This window comes from Lissotriton helveticus, chromosome 1_1, assembly GCF_964261635.1.
Source record: "Lissotriton helveticus chromosome 1_1, aLisHel1.1, whole genome shotgun sequence".
In the NCBI taxonomy this organism is placed as follows: domain Eukaryota; kingdom Metazoa; phylum Chordata; class Amphibia; order Caudata; family Salamandridae; genus Lissotriton; species Lissotriton helveticus.
Genome location: NC_136057.1, coordinates 468079543 through 468097098, shown reverse-complemented (window position 1 = coordinate 468097098; position 17556 = coordinate 468079543). Strand labels below are relative to the sequence as shown.

Sequence of the window (17556 nt, the reverse complement as noted above, 5' to 3'; positions counted from 1 at the left end):
TAAGCCCCGTGGCATAATCCTCCTATTTTTGAAATGTACTGATTTCCTGCAAGTTTCAAATGCGGCAAGCTTAAAAAATAACTTATCTGGTCTGGAGCTAAACTGTTCCTATCCCAATATGTCTCCACAGTAACTGCTAAATGACGGAAGGAGTTCCTGGATCTTAGACCAGCTTTACGTACTTTAGGTGCACGTTATGGTTTATTTCATCCATGCTTGTTCAAGTTGACTTATCAGAATTGCACCTCCACCTTCGATGATCCTTCAGACCTTGGGAAATTTCTTCATACACACTCTTCGGCTTCCATAGATACAGCTGGTCCCTCTTCTTAGATAACTTGACTCTTGTAATAATAGTTTTTAAGTACTTTTTGAGAGTTTTATGATAATTTTACTATAATCTTCAATTTGTTGCTTCCTTCAAAGGTTACTATTTGTTAGATATATCTGTATTAAGTTTTTTTTATGTTCTTTTTTCTCTTTTTGTTGTCTTCATTTGAGAATATCCAGAATCCTTGCATATTCACCCCCTGTTCTTGTTTGATCTCCTGACGTGGTACGTCCCCCATTGTCGGATGTGCTGTCTTTATTTTCTGTCGCCAGCCCTTGTCGTATTCTTTTTTCCCTTTAAAGGTATGTATTACAGTTGTCAATCCTTCTTTGACATGTACTGTCGCCTTTTGTTTTTTTTGTCATTCCCCTTTATTCTTTCCTATTTTCTTTCTCTAAGTTCTGCTTTATTGGTCGTATTGTTTTTTTCACCCTATTTGCCGCCTTCTTCACTACTCTACTCATCTCTTTTTATCGCTGATGATCGTGTTGTCCTACATCTACTTCAAACTCTCTACAATCAAAGTTATATCTTGGAATGTGAAAGGTTTTATTAACCCTATAAAAAGGCAGAGAATGTAATCCTATTTGGCTTCATACAATCCAGACTGTCTTACGGCAAGAAACCCTCTTGACGGAGTCTGAAACTTTGAAACTCCAACGGAATTGGGTAGGTTTACTCTTAGTGTCTCCTACGAACACTAAGAAAAATGGGGTGATTACTTTATGCAATAAAAAGTTTAAATGGTCTGTTATTTCTCAGGAATCTGATTAGGAGGGTAGATGGTAATTAGTTAAATTGCTTATTAACAATATTTCTTTAACAGTTTTCAATGTTTACGGTCCAACCCAACCGGATTATTCTTTCTGGCCTATCATTACAAAAAAGGGTATTCAAAACAATGATGAATTTTTCATTGTAGGAGGTAACAGTAACCAGGTTATTGACCCTTTTATAGATCGCCAATCCCAATTCCATTGTATTTCTCACCAGACCCACAAACAATTCCAAACTACAATTTCTCAAACACACCTTGTTAATGCCTGGAGACTATGTAACCCAGAAGCAACAGAATTCTCTTTTTTCTCTCCTCCACATGGTTCCCTATCCTGATTGGATTACATTTTTCTTTCCAAATCGTTTATTCAGAACTTTATTTTCTCTTCTATTGGACCTATCGTCATCTCTGATCATGTCCCGGTGGTCGCTAGCTTCGACTTGCTCCATCCACACCCCAGGTCGTCTAGATAGAAGTTTAACAATTTCCTTCTATAGGATGCGGTTTTCTCGTCCTCTTTTGTCTCTTTTGCTGAGGAGTTCTTCTCCTTAAATGCAGACCCTGATGTTTCCCCTTCTGTGCTTTGGGATGCATTCAAGGCTACTGCCCGTGGATTTATCATTGACTTTGTTTCCAGGAAAAAGAAGCATTCACTTGCTAAACATAAAAATCTACTAACTACTATTATGCGCCTTGAACATCTATTTTACACGTCCTCATCCGATTCTGCCTTACAGGATCTTGTCAGTGCAAACCTCGAACTTAATAAAATAACTAAGGATAACGCTTAATTATTCTTCTACGCACTAGCGCTCGATACTATGGTGGACGCAATAAAGTGAGTTAACTATTAGCTAATTATCTCATATCTCGATACATGCTGGTAGAATCCATCCACACATCAAATGGAACACTTCTTCTCAAAGATCAGAATATCTTTGAAGAATTCATGAAATTCAACAAAACTCTTTATACTCCGGAGTCTTCCCCTTCTACTTCTAGTATTAACGCCTATTTTAGCCAAATTCCTTCCCCCTCTCATGAGGATCTTGACTACACTTCTCTAGAATCTCACTTGTCAATTACGGAGCTGTCTTAATCTTTAAGTCTTCTTAAAAAAGATAAAACTCCAGGCCCTGATGGCTATAAGGCATAATTTTATTTACACTTCTCAAATCTCCTTCTCTCAAAACTCCTACAACTTTTTAATACTTTTTTATTATGGGTAAAACAGAAGGCACCTTTTCAGAAGCTACAATCTGTCTGATTTACAAAGATGGTCGTGATCCCGAACATTATAAGAACTATCGTCCTATTTCTCTGGTGAATGGTGATTATACAATTTTTGCCAAACTGCTTGCTCTACGTCTTGACCCTCTTCTATCAAAACTAATTGGCCTAGAGCAATGTGGTTGCATTAAAAGTAGACTTACCTCCGATAACTCCTGCCTATTTTTGAATGTTTTGAATAAGGCTCCCACTCTTTCCTATCCTTTCGCCGCTGTCGCTATTGATGCGGAGAAGGCTTTCAACAGAGTGGATTGGCCCTTCTTATTTAAATCTTTCCATTGGCATGGGTTTGGCCCTAAATTTGTTTCTCTTATTTCCTTGCTCTACTCGGCCCCTAAAGCTTCTGTCGCAGTTAAAGATCTCACCTTTCAATTATTTCCTCTGCAACAGGGTGTATGCAAAGGCAACCGCATATCTCCTCTTCTATTTATTTTATCACTTCAACCTTTTTTATCCCATATTCGCCAAAATACCTTTGATTTCTAGGTTTATATACGTGATCAACATTTGAAGTTGTCCGCCAATGCAGATTATATTTTACTTTTTATATCTCATCCTGAAACCTCTATTCCTCCTCTACTGTAAGAGATCTCAGATTTTTCCTCTGTTTCAGGTTATAAGATCAATTCTGACAAGACAGAAATTCTTCCTTTTACCAAATTTTGTCTCAAACAACATTTTGACTCTACTGGTTTACGTTGGAATAGTTCGAAAATCAAATATTTACGCAGCTGGTTCATTGACTATCCTGGAATCAGTTAAAATCAACATGAAAGAAGGCTTAGATCGTATTTCTAAACTTAACTCTTCGTGGAATCCTCTCTTTCTCTGTCAGGGTCTGACTAAGGTGCCTACCTAGTAATGAACTACATCTCCCAGAATGCCTAGCATGAAGGGGGCGGACCTCAGAAGGCATATCTTCTCATGGATGCCTGCTACTGGTGCTTGTGATTTGTCCATTGGGAGCTGATGTTGCGGACGCCCTGTCCCCGCGGAGTTGCAGGGGAGGTGTGGTTCGTTTTGCTCTGTGGCTGCGGAGCAAGTTCTGTGAAACTACGCGAAGACAGTTACCGGCTGGTACTTTCTAGAGGTCATTCTGCAAGACGCGTGAGACGCTTGGATTGCCCCCTCCGCGTTCTTGTGTTACCGTTTTACCGGGTAAGTGAGTGAACAGGAGACGCTTGGATTTCCCCCTCGCTGTCACTCACGGGACGCGAATTCATCTGCGCTGCAGACACCGGCTGGTGCTGCGACTTATAGGTGACGTGGGAGACGCGGGATTTCACCCTCCGCGCTCACCTAAACTTAGACGGTGTTCTCGGCTGAGAACATCAAACAGGAGACGCAGGATTGCACCCTCCTGTTGGTGAACTATTGGTTTTGTTTGTTTTCCGATACGCTACTTGGGAGCAGGAAGAGCCTGCTGGTTATCTTTGGGTTTCGTTTTTCCTTTTCTTTACTGAAACAGCGGATGCTGGTTCACTTTGCAAGAAGCGACTGGGAGAGACTTTCATCTATTCAGACGCCTCTTGAGGACCCCCTTTTCAGTTACTCTTCCTTTGGCAACTGGTGAGTGAATGTGGGTTATGAAGGCGGGTGAGTGATGCACATAACACAAGCAGGGTGTAGACAGGCTGTAACGTGTAGTTATTCTCCTCAGCCTGAGAAAGACATCAATAGAGGGAAGGGACGTTTTTTCCTGAGTCTTATCAGGTGAGGATTCACAACAGTTCTTGGGATATATCAAGGGGTTCTAGAGTGCAGTGGGCTAACGTGCCCTTTCTTGTCATTCCAGGTCCTTATCCCTGCTGTTCCCTTTCCCTTCCCTGTTTTCCCTCGCCTGATTGCCTTTACACTCTGGAAGTTACACAGTCAGAGTGCGGGGACATCAGGAGGTGGACCCCATTTGAGCATCATTTCCGACCCTGAGGAATAGCAGCCGTGACATTCTCACTTGGAGGGGTCGTCTTGATTCTATTACAATTATGATCATTCCTGTTTTATTATATATTCTTTACAGGATTCCTGTCAACATTCCATCTATCTATATTTTTTAAATTGACTCTCCTCTCTAAGTTCTCTAAGTTCTTATGGGCGCAGGCAGAAAGTCAGGCCTGGCATTTGTAAGGGCGTGGACTCCTGAGGCCCCAACTAGGAAAAACTACGCAACCATTAGAGACCGGAGTGGGTAGGTTCCAGCAAGGAGGCATCAGATTCAGTAGAGCAGGGAGACAGGTGGGGGAAGACGGCTTTTGTGTGTATGGAGGAGTGAATCTTCAACAGTCAGGTGCACTGAGAAGGGGCCAAGTGTGAAGAGTTACACTCTGGGATGGGTGGCTTTATGGGGGGAGGGGACTTTGAAGGGCGGGAGCTGTTCATTTTGTGTCTAGGCCTGCCTGGGTCCAGGGATGCAACCCGTCACCTGTGTTGTCGCTGCAGCAGTTTCTCAAGCCCAACAGGGGCTAACCAGAGTGGAGGGGGTCATTGGGCTGGTGAGCTGCAATGCCCTGCTGAGGCATGTGAGGATCACCTGAAGGAGGCTTAGGGCCTGGGACTGAGGCTGTGGGACCCTGGGGATCTGGGTTACTGTAGCTCCCAGAAAGCAGCCACAAGCCAGTATGAGACCCATTACAGTTGGGCTACTAATAATAATGTTCGAAATTGGGATGCTCCCAGATCACACATCCCGGAGAGAGGGGGTTAGCTGCAGTTTTGAGAAGTCTTCCCATCTACGCGAGGAGTGCCATATGAAGTCTCTCAGGAAGGCAGAAGGCTCAGGAAAAAAAGAATGGGGGGGGGGCAAAACCTGAATGTTCGTGAAGTAGTAGAGAAGGCCTGGGAGCATCAGCATCTGAGAGATTGCTAACCTTCCCATTACAGACAGTGAAAGTGACCTCCAGAATGTCACCTGAGAACGGAGGGCTTACACCGCCAACAATAGGTTGTCATCTAGTAAATCAGAAGTGGAGTGAAATATCTATATCCTCAGGTATCTGAAACAATTGGATTCCTAGTGGACCAGGTCCATCCCCAAGTCCAGGTGTTGCAGTCGCATTTCCGGAGAGAGAGGGAATACACATGAATTCTGTCAGCTCACCCGTATGCCAGAAAGAGCACTAAACTTAGATAGAAGTTGAGCTATCAAAAAGCAATCCGATGAGATGGCCTGTGGTGAAAGAGGATGATGGGGCTCCTTCGTAAAGACAAGAGAGTTCAGGGGCCATCCCTGCCTCGTGCCCATACCAATTGGGATGGAGTTAGATAGTTAGATTAGGGTGACCAACCATCCGTAAATTTAAAGGAACGTCTGTGATTTGGATCTCACGTCAGTTGTTCATGATGATCCCTTTTACTGATGCTTTATGTTCGTAATTTTGGGCATTGGGGAACAGCATTGTTCCCCTGCGAGAAACCTCAACTCACCGAGCACAAGAGCAGCCGTACCCCGCCCATTGTCATTCTGTCTTACAGCTGATTGGCACAGACAGAATGACAATAGGTCAGCCTGGGCTTTTTTAACGCATGTAGTGGGCATCCTCCAGACTAGGTCAAGGGCAGGTCATTCTGTTTTAACAGTGCATAAAGAACAAGCATTGGCATAGCCAATAGGTCTCGCCTTTGGGACCTTTTAAGTGTTTAGCCATGCAACAGTTGCATAACTAAATACTTATAAGGTCCCAAAAGCGAGACCTATTGGCTATGCCAATGCTTGTTGTTTTTTGCCTTATTGTCTTGCACACCTTGTTTGGCTTTCCCCAGATGGCACTGTATTGTTTCATTGCATTTTTGTCTTTATCAATAAAAAGATTTAGACATAAACTGCAATCCATGTTGTAAAGTAGCTAGCACCACTTTGCAACCTGTTTTAAAAATGAATGTGTCTTTGTGTAATATAAATGGTGCTTATGTAAAGCACTCCAATACCTTCGAGATCGAGTTTGCGCTACATAAATGCTGCAAAAAAGGTAATTAAATAAAAATCAAAGTGCCTGAAAGGACATGAGAGGGGGTGTGACGAGGAAGGTCGCGAAAGCGAGAAAGAGGATGTGGTGGGTTATTAGGAAGTGGTCATTCAAAACAACAGAAGGGGGTGGTGGGTCACTGAGTGCCCCTGTGAAATGTAAGTGGTGCTCACGTGAAGCTTTCCAATACCTTCGGGTCATGTTTGCGATACATAAATGCACCAACATAATAAATAAATACGAATATAAGCCCCCTGAATAGCAATGTGGTGCAGGGTACAGCGTTTTTTAAAAACTGTAAGCCATAATGTACGGCAGATAACGCCGCTGTGCAAAGTGTTTTAAAAATGAAAGTGTTCCTGTGTAATGTGAGTAGTGCTTATGTAAAGCACTCCAATACCTATTAGATCAAAGTTGTGCTACAAAAATGGGGCAAAAACATTTATTAAATAAAAATCAAAGGGGTCGATTCCGATTCGGGAAAAAAACCGTCCGTACGATTTGTGTCCGGAGCCCTCTCCGTACGAATCGTACCCGTCCGTCCGAGTCGCGAAGTACGATCCGTATTCCGTGAATCCCTCCGAATCGTCGCTATCCGTACGTATTGCAAGGCTGAAACCGTGAACCGTACGGCTCGTACACATACCGTACGACTCGTACACATGCCGTACGACCCGACGAGTACGATCCGGACCGGGATATGAGGACGCGATTCGTACGGTCCACGTCAGGAAAGGGCGAGTTGTACGGAAAAGCACACAAACACATACACACTGTACGGTCCGTACCCCCCATGATCGCAGGGGTACGCACCGTACCCCTGCGATCATGGGGTGTATGAGCCGTACCCCCATTGTACGATCGGTGTACGAGCCGTACCCCCATTGTACGATCGGTGTACGAGCCGTACCCCATGTACGATGGGTGTACGAGCCGTACCCCCATTGTACGATCGGTGTGCGAGCCGTACCCCCATTGTACAATGGGGGTACGGCTCGTACACCCATCGTACATGGGGTATGGCTCGTACACCCATCGTACAATGGGGGTACGGCTCGTACACCCATCGTACATGGGGTACAGCTCGTACGGCTCGTACACCCATCGTACATGGGGTACAGCTCGTACACCGAACGTACAATGGGGGTACGGCTCGTACATAGATCATACAATGGGGGTACGGCTCGTACACCGATCGTACAATGGGGGTACGGCTCGTACACCGATCGTACAATGGGGGTACGGCTCGTACACCGATCGTACAATGGGGGTACGGCTCGTCCCCATGATCGCAGGGGTACCCCTGCAATCATGGGGGGTCCGCACCGTACCCGGGGGGCCGTTCTGTACCTGTTTCGGCGCGAACTCTGCTTTTACGGCTGTTTTCAACTCCCGTAGAAAAAGGGTCGTACGGTGCGTACCCGACACATATCGTACTTGCTGGGTCGTAAAAACCAGCCGCGAACCGTACAGATGTCACGTACAGCGGGTTCCGAGGGAGAATCGTACGGAGATTAGAGTCGTACGGTGTCTTGTACGACTCATACGGAGTACGGCTCCTGGTACGAATCGTACTTCATCGTACGTACGGGGGACGTTGCAGGGTACGATTCGTACGGGAAAAACGCTTCGAACGGCTATTTGGAGCAATTTTTCCGAATCGGAATCGACCCCAAATTGTCTGGAAGGTCACAAGGGGGGAGGGTGGGTGTCACGAGGAAGGTTCCGAGAGCAGGGAGGAGGACATAGTGGGTTAAAAGGGAGGAAGTTGTTCAAAAAAACAAAGGGGGTGGTGAATTGCTGAGTGTCCCAGTAAATTGTAAGTGGTACTTATGTAAAGCACTTCAATACCTTCGGGTCATGTCTGCACAACATAAATGTGCCAACATATTAAAAAAATACGACTAAAATCCCCTGAATGGCAATGTGATGCAGGGTGCAGCATTTTTTTAAAAACTGTAAGCCAACTTGTACAGCCGCTAACGCCGCTGTGCAACATGTTTTCAAAATGAAAGTGTTCCTGTGTAAGGTAAGTGGTGCTCATGTAAAGGACTCCAATACGATTGGAATCGAGTATGCGCTACATAATTGCAGCGAAAAAATGTGAGAAAATAAAAAGTCAAAGTGCCTGTATGGAAATGAATAGGACTTGAGAGAGGAGGGTGGCCACGAGGTTAGTTGCGGTAACTTAGAGGAGGACGTGATGGGTTAAAAGCAGGGGAAGTTAGAAACAGGACCAAACAACCGATTTGACATAGTAATATGCAACCACCCCGATTTCTGATCTGGGACAGCCTCAGCATGTGGACTGCTATACCCTCCAACATACTATGAATTCCAGAGAATTATATCAGACAGCGGTTGTCAATACCAATTTAAAATGTCCGGGGAACGGAAAGTAAGGTGCCATCACTCACCGCGCTTCACACAATGACTTCCTCGACGAGGGAACTGGGGACCTATCGATCACACTGTTTAATATGCCTTGGATAAAAGGAAATCCAGCTACGCGCATGAATGGCTCCGTGAATTAGCTAAGATATAAGCAAAACCGGCTGTCAGTAAACACACCAATTCTTCAGACTCGTGAAGCAGATCACACATGCCTCAAGGGGCAGAAAAAGGGGGTTAGGATACACTCACTGCAGTAAAACAACCAATGTCTAACCCCGCGAAGGAGAATCCACTTGAAAGGAAATTAATTATTGAGGGCAGGTAAAGCTCAATGCACGTGTCCTTCTGAAATTAAATAGAGCATTGGTTGTCAGTAAACTGGACCGATTTAATTAACACCGGAAGCCACCCGAGAGACAAAAGGAATTTGTTGACACTCACCGCACTTCTCGTAAGACTGTTTCGACGAGGGAAGTAGGGCCCTGTCAGTCATACTGTTAAATAGCTTTGGGGATTGCCGTTCGCCACGCGCATGAGGTCACGTGAGCAGTAGCTAAATGCTAATCATGCCGGTTGCCGTGTCTGAGAGAAGACAGACTCAGACAGGCCAAAAAAGCTCATTAGTGTTATACAGCTATTGAAATTACTAAATGCCGACACTGAATAGTACAACAATGTACATACAAACGAGTGAGATTAGATAAATGTTGTCATTGCAGGGTGTATATCGATAATGCCATGGACCATGCTGCTATTTGAAACAAGCATTGAAGAGCGACGGTGGAATGTAAAACCTTTTAAAACAAGCATTGGTCTACTGATGCGTGCGCTGCAACAGCACAAAAAAGTGAAAGAGAAGTGCGGGCGCGAACGGGCGTTGTGAGCCCGCACGCGCGGGCGCGAAAGAGAGCGCGCGTGCTTGTGCACGTTCTTGCAAGCTGGTCGCCGCTTTGAGAGCACTTCCCAAAGCGGCTACTAAATGTCTCTCCGAGTAGCGCATGCGCGCTGACTCAGCGACACCTAAAAATGTTGCACTTCACCAGATGGAAGAAATTTACAGAATCCAGTTCATGAAAAGAAGCCAGCAAAAGAAGTTAAAAAGAAGGGGTTATTGTTCTTTCACAGTCTCAACATTTTAGAACTGAAGCTTTTTAAAGGTTATATACAGTGAAGCCATAGTTGCTGCTTTTTTATCTTATGCAACTATCAACCAGTGACAAAGCCAATAGTCCTGGCTTGTTGTAGGTTTAATGTATTATATATCTGGTTGCAATAACAGAAGTAGCAGAATACGAGTCAGGCAGCACACTATGCTGAGCACAGCTTATGTGTTTTTAGCCACACCCTTAATTACATCAAACGTCCCTTTGGAGAGACCCCCAAGTTTTTTCAACCCACTTAAAGCCCTGGAAACAACACCATGTCACAGTCATCTAACATCCTGGCACTGTGCATCACGTAAGACAACCATGCAGACAAAGGCTCAGCTCATAATTGATGCGAAAAGGTGGGTGTGTAAGTGAAGGAATGGGTGAATGGCTGCATGAATTAGTGAAAGGATGAATGGATGAGTGAGAGGGTGAATGAATGGATAATGAGAGAAAGGATGGATGGATGAGAGCGTGAGTAGAAGGATGGATGAGAGAATGGGGTAAATTTAATAGATGTGTGGGTGGAATGGTGGACGCATGGGTGGAATGGTGGGTGCATGGGTAAATGGATGGATGGGTAGCGGTGGAAAGATTAGTGAAAGGATGGATTGATGAGTAAAAGAGTGGATGATGGGCAAGTAAATGGGTGGATAGATGAGTGTAATGATGGATGATTTATGAATTGATAAGTGTAAGGATGGATGAGTGAGTGAAAGGTAAGGTAGGTGGGCAAAAGGATGGATGAATGAGTGAAAGGATGGATGGATGAGTGAAAGGATGGATGAGTGATCGAGTCAATGGATGGTTTCATGAGTTGATGGATGGGTGAAGAGATGCCTAAGTGAAAGTGGGACGGAGAGAGAAAGGGAGGATGGATGAATGAAAGTATGGATGAATGGTCAAATGGGTGTATGGATGAGTGAAAAGAGGATGGATGAGTGAAAGAATGCATAGATGAGTGAATGGGAGAGGGAAGAACTGGAAGAAAGTAAGAATGGAAGAGTGAAATGGTGAATTGATCTCTTTTTATAGCATTTGAAAGTAATATGTATTCTATTTTATTCCTTGGAATATTGTAATGGTTTTAATTTACACTGATGGATGAATGGACGGATGAGTGACTGGGTGGATGGATGTGCAAGTGAAAGGATGGCTGGATGGGTGAAAGGTAAATGGTTGGGTGAGTGAATGGATGGATGGGTAGAAGTGTGGATGTTTATTATTTATTTATTTAATTTGTATAGCGCTACAGCTACCCACCAAGGGGTTTCCCGGCGCTAGTAATTCAGAAATACGTATTTTGCCAGTCAATATCAGATGTTAAAAAGCCACGTTTTTAATGCTTTCCTAAACTTCACATGGCTGACTTCCGAACGTAAGGAATGAGGCATCTTGTTCCATAGGGATGGGCCTAAGAAGGCAAAGGATCTTCCCCCCATCCGTGATAATTTGATTTTGGGAATAATGAAATTATTAGCGGTTGCTGATCTAAGAACTCTCGAAGGTAAGTAAGGATGCACAAGGTTCCGCAGATATTTAGGAGCAGTTCCAGTTGAAATTTTGTGCATAAAGCATAGGGATTTGAACCTAATCCTATTTTCAATTTTCAACCAATGAAGGTCACGGATGTATTTAGTAGTGGGGCAGGACATAGGGATTTTGAAAAGAAGTCTCACCGCTGCGTTTTGTACTAATTGCAGCCTTCTGATTGTAGCTTTCTTTGCCCCTAGGTACAGCACATTACTATAATCTAGCCTTGAAGTAATCAAGGCATTGATGACAGTTTTTTTGGTGCCATCAGGGAGCATCCAGCAGATCTTCTTTAGCAATTTTAAGACTGCAAAACATGTAGCAGAAGTCTTAACGGCTTGCTGGTGCATATCTAAAGATTCGTCAATGATGACTCCCAAGTTACGTGCCTGTGAAACAGGTATAGGAGGAGGGCCCATTTCAGATGGCCAATGTTGTGGTCCCCAGGCCTCTCTATTTTTTCCAAGAATAATTAGCTCTGTTTTCTCGCCGTTAAGCTTAAGAAAATTATCCTGCATCCATCCAGCGATCTTACCTAACCCTAATTTTAGCATGGAAGGATGGTTACTTTCGGCTGAAGAAAGAGAGAAAAGGAGCTGTGAGTCGTCAGCATATGAAAACATATTCAAACCTGTCTCCTCAACTAATCTCGCAAGAGGACTCATATACAAATTAAAAAGCCGTGGACTTAAAATTGAGCCCTGTGGTACTCCATGTTTAAGAAGTAAAGTCTCAGAGCAGGCAGACTGAGAAAAAACTTGAAACGTACGATTGCTTAACAGTGACTCAATCCAATTTATGGCTGCGCCATGAATACCTATGGAGGAGAGTGTTCGTAACAGCACCACATGTGAAACAGTATCGAACGCGGCACTCAGGTCTAATAATATGAGTGCCACAGTTTCTCCTCTGTCTATCATGGCGCGGATGTTTTCTGTCACTCCAAGCAACGTCGTTTCCGTAGAAAAACCTACACGGAATCCAGATTGTTGTAAAGGAAGGAGATTGTGTGTTTTTATGAATTCCGACAGCACCTGATGCACGTGCTTTTCCAAGATTTTTGAAAAGATAGGCAGAAGAGATATTGGTCTAAAGTTGGAGGGCATATTTGGATCTGCTCCAGCCTTCTTCAACAATGGGTGGACCATAGCATGCTTCCATTCTGCTGGAACGTATGCTTCCTGAAGAGAGGCATTAAGTAGATCTGTAATGAACGTCAATACATTTCTATTCAATTGTTTTAGGACAGAGCAGGGTAAGGGGTCCTTTGGTGAGCCGGATTTGATCGTATTTAGTAAATTGATAACCATGTCGGCATTTAGCGGTGGCCAACATTCTAAGGTTGCATGTCTTTTGTCAATGGCACAAGAGTCCAACTCTTTGGAAGCATCGCCAACTTCCATAATTGGATCACCAGAAATGATCGTATTAAGCTGGTGTTGATCTTTTTGTGCGAGCTCTATGCCCTTATGAATTTTGTCCACTTTGTTGACAAAGAAGGAAGCTAACTGGTCACACTGTTTTTTGTTTAAATCGGGTGGTTTTTGAACAGTGTTAGATCCTGCAAGCTCTTTTACAACATTAAACAATGTTTTTGATTTGTTTAACGCCTCCGTAATTGTCATACAGACATAATCTGTTTTTGCTCTTCTACATAACATCTGTGTGAAAGGATGAATGGAGTGAAAGGATGGATACATGAAAGGGTGGATGAGTGAAAGGGTGGATGGAGGGATGTATGAGTGAAATGATGGAAGAAAGGATAGATGATGGATAGGTTTGGAAATGGCTGATTAGGTTTGGATATGGATGGGCACACAGATGGAAGGACAGAATGATGGATGAAAGAATAAATGGATGCCACACCCTCGGGTGGCTCAACCCGCCATCCTATACTGACACAAGACATCAGGCAGCAAGCGCAGAACTCAGGCTTGAAATGCTCCTTATGCCTGCCAAAAAGCAGACATGAATTCCTTGTACGGTGCTATGGTACCACAAGAGACGCTCTGCTGTTGTGCAGCTGTGCGGCGCTGCTCTTATGCCACCGGGAAGCAGCATGAGCAGCACTCCACCTGCCCCCAGGCCATGAAAGATGCATGGGGGCAGGGATCCATGCAGCCTTTCTGCGGGGAAAGGTGGACAAGACAACATAACCTGCACTTGCAGACAACAGCACCAACGTGACACGAGTCCCTTCCACCACAAATAATTTTCTATTTGAATATTTTGCACCCCTAAGAATATTGCGCCCGAAGCAACTGCCCCCGTGGCCTCACCCACGCTCCACCACTGCCTACCAGTATGGAGACATCTGATTCTTACAACTTGTAGCACCATTGTCTTAAGTAACATTTTCTTTACATTAACTGTCACAATTATGAGTCATTGTATGTATATAATATCTGTGTGATGTAAAGCACTCCTCCACCCTGCTGTACATATTTCAGATGAGTAGCACTATAAAAGAAATTAAATACACATGAGAGAGGGTCTATGTGAAGATGAGGGGTACCATTGAAGGGTGGTAGCAAGGATGGACTGGCTGCACCCGGCATCAGGCATTTCCCTCGGAGGCTGGAAGGGTGGGCGGAGGGGCGGTTTTGTTACTGGAGGCTGGCACTGAAAGTTCCTTGTAAATATAGCAGTTTTCAGGCAACAATAAAAGTGCCACAATAACTCTGGTGAGTAATGTAGAAGAGAGTTATGTTTAGTGGCAGTTTTTAATTATTTAAGGTTGCACAGAGGGTTAATATGCCTGCTGCAAAGAATTTGTACCATGCATATCAAAGAACAGTATTTTATGTGCAGAGCTCAGTGGGTTACTGCTTTTGTCCCTGAGATCCTTTTGTTACTGTTCAGTTCATAAGTTACATATATAATCTAGCAGTGATCTATGAACTGGCATCAAAAAGGAGCACATAGGAGATAATAAAGTTCATGTAAATAGCAATGTAATTTTTTACATTGCTATTTACATGAACTTTATTCTCTCCTATGTGTGCCTTGGCGTTTGCTTTTTGTTTGCAGTGTGTGGGGGTTCCCATACTAAATCAAGGGGTTACAGGGCTTATCCCCTTGCCTAGCTTGTACCATTTTTTTTATTTTGTGAAACTGTACTCATTAGCGTATAATAGCTGAGCGCCTGAATCAATCCCTGACCAAAAACCCTTCTCAAATGTACTTATCAAAAAGAAGCATACAAGTTGCATGGTACAGGTTATAAAGTTATGTTTTCTTCCCAGTTTTTCATTATCCTGATGTTTCTAAAAAGGGTTGGTTTGGGCAGAAATAAATTCTTATCATTAAAGTCAACGTTAACTACTGTGTTAAGTTCTGGATCCTTCTTCAGACCAAGCACTCATACAAAATGCCTACCAGTATGGGTGACGTGCATCCTACACCTTCTAGTCCCCGTTGCCTTATGTAACATTTTCTGTATACTGATACACACACATCTGATTCATTGTCTTTGTATGTGTGTGTGATGTAAAGTGCTCTGGCACTCTGGTATGAGAGGCGCTATAAAACAAATGAAATACATGTGAGAGAGAGAGGCACTGTTGGTGATAGTGAGGGAATCATTGAAGAGCCCCATCAAAGATTGTTGTATCCTGGTGCACAGTAAGGTCATAATTTACTATGCTTTAGAAGTTAATACAACTGAATGTAGAATGACATATGTGTTGTAGAATGCACCATGTTTTCGCAAATTTTCTTGGTGGTGCGAAAACAAAGGCTTTAAGCTGTCAGTTTGTTTGTAACACACAACTTCTAAATATATACAAATGAACTGTGTAAATGTTTCGAAACATATCAGCAGTTAGGAAACCACAAAGGGACCACGTGTTTGTAATTCAGAAGTTTGCTGGAAATAGAGTTTTAATAGGATCAAAACAATCAAGATACTTCACTTAGTGATGTTGAAATGATACTTATTTGCCGAAACCACACTTCCACACATTAGTATTTGTGCGCTATGTAGTTTTATCAGTAAAACTGCAGGTTGCCATTTTGCTTCCATTTAATAGAACATGTTCTTATGTAAAAGACAGTGCTCCCTTCTGACCTACAATAATGCCTCAACAACGTATACAGTTTCTAGTCTGTAGCACACTTCTGTGCATCAATCAGAATCTGCAGTTTACAGCTCACAGAAATTAAGCAGCCTAAGGAGTATACTATTTCCCATATACAGGTAAAATAAGGAGGGCTGATATATGGCTAGCCAGGGCATTATATAGTAATGTCAACTCCTATCTAACCTTTCTGACACACAATAATACCATAACGCTCAGCAGTCTACAGCCAATTCTAGCTCATACAGGCTGGTTAATAACTTGGTTTTCCTGCTTCATGCTCTTACCCTAACACAAGACCTGTCTGCTATGGGTCTTATACATCACTTTGTACTGTACCAGCCCCTAAACCACTCATCACCAGCTGAACAGACATGGAATACCTGACGTGATCTGACACATAAAGCTGGTCATTCGGAGGACTGCACTTTAGTCCAGCACATCAGTACCCAATTAGCTAAATCCTACGCGTGCCACTTAACATTTCACAATGGCACTGATGTGTCTGTAAAACTTACCTTTTGTCTCGAAGTTTTGTCCTGAATTTTGACCTTCTGTCCTGAATGTTTGTCCTGAATTTCGACCCTTTGTCTGAATTTTTACATTCACAGTCCTGAATTTGTACTCAAGCCAGTTGGTCATCTTAAATTAGATAGTTGTTTCCTGTAGAGCACCCTAATCATTGGGTCAGTGTAGAGGATGTGGATCAATCAGGTAAGGTAAGGGCCCATACGGCAGTGCTCCAAAACACCAAAGAGAAGACCCAGGGAAGGCAGTCAAGTGCCTTATGCAGGTCTACAACCAGGGCTGCCGCCCCGGCCATGCCTCCAGCACGGCCTCCATCATTCAATTGAGGCAGCGCAGTTTGAGAGATGTGTTTCTACTGGTAACAAACCCGTTTTGGTCAGTGTGGATCAGCTACAGGAGTACTTGTGGGTTGCGGATACAAAGGCTCCTGCTAAGGATATTCTAATCTTTGTTTAGAATGGCTATTGGGCAGTAAGAAGCTAGATCAGTCATGTCCTTTCCAGGTTTCGGGCAGAGAAGCCAACGACAGAGAGGCCCTCCCCGCAACAATCTCGAAGAGTTGCATCAGTTTGAGGGCCGGTTACCAGTGAAGGTGTTGTAAAGTTCCGCTGGCAGGCGAACCGTTCTAGGGCTCTTCCCTGTGACCAGTCCCGAAATGGAAGTACAAGCACGTCTTGTTCTGTAAAGGGAGAATCTAGCTCCTCCTGCTCCTCCAAGGAGAGGCAGGGCAGTGGTTTGCACCTCCAAGTTGGAGGGTCCAGCAGGAGGGGTATAGAGACTTGTGTAGTATGCTGTAACGGCATTGTGGATCTCCTTTTGGGTGTGGAGGAGAGAGTCAGTCGGATTACGGACTGAGAAAATCTGGTGTCATCGATTTCCGTGATGGATCAACCATGCTAAGAGACAACTAGATTCAATTTAACTCCCTCTGAGTAAGTGCAGGTTGTGTAGGAGGTGTAGTCTAAGCATCTCAAATGCTCCAAGAGTTCAGACTCCTTTTTACAGAGCTGGAACAGTGAGGGCTACAGTGAGGGGTCCCCGACCGTCATTCGCTCCTGATCTATGCAGGTGTGCTCCGTGGCATCTAGAGCGTGGAGCAATGCCTTTTGTTTTCTCTGAAACCGCCCAGATGCAGAAGCCCCCGACTACCACCTTAAACGTATCCCATTCGACCACAACGGTGGTTGAGGATGCCATGTCTTCATTATGTGTAAACAGTAGTCTGTAATTCTATCAGACACTGATTCTCTGAAAGCGGGGTCCTCCATGGTGGAGGGTTGCAGTCCCCATCGTAGGTTTGCTATTAGGGGTTTATGGTCCAATAGGTCTCGACCAAGTACTCTTGTGAAAGGACAGAGGGACACAGTTCCAAAGACCAGACCAGCCCATCCAGCCGAGCGCATACATCATGGACAGGTGAATAGTAGGAATAAAGATAGATCCTGGGGATTGTGGTAGGATCAGATGTCCACTACAGTGTTAGTCTCAGTGCATTTATAATGGTCAGGGTATT

The 17556-nt window shown here is 44.0% G+C and overlaps 1 protein-coding gene across 4 annotated transcripts in view; it reads right to left on the bottom strand.

Annotated features, from left to right (window-relative positions):
* SCUBE1 (signal peptide, CUB domain and EGF like domain containing 1) overlaps positions 1–17556 on the bottom strand; it is a 2199864-nt gene that overhangs the window by 1391942 nt on the left and 790366 nt on the right. The gene's annotated exons all lie outside the window — the stretch shown is intronic.